Genomic DNA, 4,216 nt, shown 5'->3' on the forward strand with positions numbered 1-4,216 from the left:
AGACAAAGCATACCTCAACCGAATGTAATGGGCACTCGTTCTTAGGGTGTTTCCTTGTACACCTAGGGCAGAAAATAGCCAAAGCCCTCTCAGCTTCCTCTTTCTTCTGCTGGATTCGGAATGTATCAAGTTGCATGGCGATGGTCTGTCTCACCTCACTCTTGAGATCCTCTAATTGATTTGCAAACTCATGTTTGGAGAAAGGAATACCAGCTGAGAGGGGGTTTCCTCTACCTCTTTTCCGGGCTGCCCTAGAGTGGTTTCTAAACATGGTATTTATGTCCTCATAAGGCAGTTAGTAAATATCTACCCTAGCTAGCATGTGAAGGGTATCTAAGAGGTCTTCCGGGACTCCTTGGAGCAGGACCAACTTAAGAGATTCAGGGTCAAATGTGCACCTAGCCCATTTATAGCTAAGCTAGAACCTTTCCTCGTAATCCTCTAAGGACTCATCATTCCCCATGGTCATCCGAAAGATTTCTCCCTTGGTTTCCTTGGACCTATAGTAGTCCCGGTATTTGGTATTGAAAGCTTGTTGCATCTAAGCCCAAGTGGTGATACTGTTCCCAGGTAAGCCCATGAACCAGCGTAATGCTGCATCCTTAAGGGTTGAGGGGAAGAGTTTCAGTTTCTGCTCATCTTCAGTATAGTCATAGGTTCGACAAAGGACAGCAAACTCAAATAGGAAGGTATCAGGGTCTTCAGTAGTCAGTCCATGGAAGTGAGGTAAAGCGGAGGGACTGATGTTCTTCATTTTCATGTCTCCATTGGTCTCTCGGATGGGGAAGGCACCTTCTATTCTCTCATCTTCTCCCCTATGGTCAGCCATGGCTTCAGATGGAGTGTTCTCTAACTCTTCTTCTGCTATAGGATCTTCGTATATCTCAGGAGGTTCGCCTATAGGTTCTTCTGGATCACTGTCACCAAAGAAGAGAGAAGGGTGACTCAGTGATGTGGTGGGGTGTTGGGTAAGAATTTGCCTGTTTTATCTCGGTTTCTACGAGGCATGAAATGAAAAGACTTCTGATTGCTTTTGTTTTTTCTGGTACCTGCAAAACTAAAACAGATTGAACTGCAACTAACTATCTTGCTGAAATGGAAATGCGGAATTGAAATGAAAGCATGAAAGAACTAATCTATTTTGCTCAAATGAAATTGCAGGAATGAAATGCTAAGCTACGCTTTGCAGAATTGAAATGCTAATCTATGCTTGCAGAATTGAAATGCTAACCTACGCTTGCAGGAATTGAAATTGCGGAATTGAAATGTTAATCTATGAAAGCAGGAAATGTCTATGCTACTTTTGCAGAATGGAAATGAAATAAACTACTTAGCAGAAGGCGAGAGTAGGAAAATAGAAGAAAAGAAACAATCACTAATACTCTGACGCTTCCCCGGCAACGGCACCAAAAAGATGGTGGGTTCCAGTATTGTAGCAATAATGCTACAACTCCTGGAGCTTCCTTCTCTAATTTTATCAACCCGGTAGTTCGTAACAAAATTGGAAGCGACGGTGTTGTATGCACAAGTACTAGCTCTTCCCACAGCTGTCACTTGGTCAGCTGGCACAAGTCCACTAGGGCTCAAGCCAACTTCTATGAGCTCTTAGAAGAAGCTTTTTAACCGATGAACGAAAGCTAACTCAAAGGAAATTAACCTACTGCAGAAAGGAACTGAAAGCCAACAAGAAGCACAAACCCTAGCAAACCCTAATTCTACCAGCTAGTCCTACTGATGCAGAGATGGGACTGCAAACTACTGGAAGAGATGCCATTACTTCTAGGAAGGTGAGATGCATGTGTCTAGACTACTTTGATCTGAAGAGAACATGTTTTTGTATTTTTGTTCAAGTTGTTGGAATTATTATGCATGTGCTTCTAACTGGATCTTTACTGTGCATGGGTAGATCAAGGAGGGAAATGCTTGGAAGGGGTCAAGAAGGCTCAGAGAGGGTCTACGGAGTCCCTAACATCCTTTCAGAGAAGTTCACAAAGTTTAGATGCCAAGCAACCGTGTTTATGAGATTCTACCGGAAGTCTGCAGGAGTTCTACAGGATGTTCAGAATTTCTACAGGAAGTTCAGTAATTCCTACAGGATGTTCTACAATCGGATTTTTGGGTGATGGGTGAGTGGAAGAGGCTGCATGGATGGATAGGGAGGTAGGAGGGGAGTTTTTAATGACTCGGCGACAGAGAGATGAGATGGATAGGGGGTGTGATAAGCTAGGTTGTCTTAAAGGGGGCAAAGGGAATGGGAGGCCGAAAAAGGTAGAATAACGAGGGTAATAGAATAGTTGAGAGACAATGGGTCTAATTGGGGAATGAGTAGTTGGCCTGAGCACGACTTAGAAAGACAAGAGAGTGAGGGAGTAGCGCTGCACAATGTAAACAAAACAAATCATCCACGTCCTGCACACAACCGAAATATTATTAACCTATTCTACCTGTTTAAAAAAACCAATGAAGAGCAACGTTATTCCTAAGGAGAATCATGCATGGTACTGAAACAAAGAAGCATTCCAAGAGACCTGAATGCATGGAAACTCCTACAAACAAGATATTGCATCAAAGATTGCATGAACATGTAAACCAATGTTTTTGGTGGATAGCACTGTCTACAATTCCAGCCCCTAGAAAGAGGTGAAAATGAGTGTGCAAGCAACCCTTTTCTGGAACTTTTATCAACTCCAATCTTCTTCAATTTATTCTAAATAGCTAAAGCAACTATGTCTTCTACCAATGTCCTACTTAACCACACGAAGAAATCTAACTCAGCAAACTGTGTTTGAATGCATGTAAAGGAAAGAAAACATAATGCTGAAAGAAAGATAACAATACAAAGGAAGGAGGCCTTAGGCTCTCAGGTTGGGCCCAACCCCGAGAGCTATGGCTCCTTTAAGAACTTAGAACTGAACTCAAATCAGCCTGCTTTCCATTAAAAGATAATAATCATAGGTCAAATAACATGCCAATAATGGCTACAAAAGAGCAAAACAGAGCTAGCAGCTCATAATCCAGAATGTGCAACAAGGTTTCAAAAAGTCCTTTTCGAAGGCTAAAGCCCTATCATTTATACATCTCGAGGCCCCAAGTTGGCCTCCTAAATCAGTGGGGCTTGGCTGACCAAACTAAGAGTGAACTGCTGCTTCCTCAAAATCCATTTGGCTGCCTGCTAGATCCGGCTGTGGTGGCTGTCAGAGCTCGGAGTTGGGGGTGAAAATCCCGAGGAAGGCCATTTAATGCTATGGACAATCCTCCTACGAATCCTCAACCCCATCTTGGCTGTCTCCTAGCCCTCATCTGTGTGGTTTTGCTCCATTAAATGTCAAAAAACCTGAAATAAGCACGTGTTAGCCACCTAGGAATAGTGACTGCCCTTATTCGTACAAATGACATAAATATACTAAAAAAATGATGCATAAGTTATGAAAAATGAAGGGTTGAGCAAGGGTAGTTAGGCCAAATGAGCCCAAAATGTTACCAAATTTGGGGCTCATCAGTACTTTGCCAAGTAGTTTTGCTGAGACCATAACATGCAGTATCAGATATCAATCCTTTCTTTTTATTTGTTGGATCAGCGGCTGCTTGTCCTGTGGCTGGCACAGCGGAAGCGACTGTGGTTTTCTTAGACTTCTTCCCCATTCTGTTTGAGTTTTCTGCTTTGGAAGAATTCTACACAGGAGTGAAAGTAAACGTAACACAGAGAATTGGTAATGAAAACCGAATATGAGAAAGATATATTGATCAATGCGTGATGAGGGATTAACCTTTAAAGTGGCCGCGGATACAATCTATGAGGAAGATTTTAGGACTTACTATTACATTAAATGGCCGTTTAAAACCTGCCAATCCTTTAAATGCCCATCATATCATCAGTCGGTCGAATGATTCGTTTAAGTGTGCCTTGGATGTTTTGGTGGTTGAGCGCAGGTAAATCATTGTTCGTCAGATAAAACTTTTAATATGAATTGATCGTAATATCCCTCTGTTTTAACGGCTTTTTTGAAATTTGCGCTTTACTGCAATCGGGTATCGGGGAAAACTTATCTCCTTATATTGTCACCTTTTGAAATCCCCGATCACCGATAGCGATATCGCATCGCATCGGGAGTATGGGCACTTCTACGAAAACATGGATAGCATATCACCGATCGCCGATAGCGATATCGAATCGCATCAGGGTGAATTACCTGGGGCGCTTTAAGAAAATGCATAG

The sequence above is a fragment of the Pinus tabuliformis genome, chromosome Q (genome assembly GCF_031772625.1).
Source record: "Pinus tabuliformis cultivar Carrire ecotype Pingquan chromosome Q, CPIR1, whole genome shotgun sequence".
Classification (NCBI taxonomy): domain Eukaryota; kingdom Viridiplantae; phylum Streptophyta; class Pinopsida; order Pinales; family Pinaceae; genus Pinus; species Pinus tabuliformis.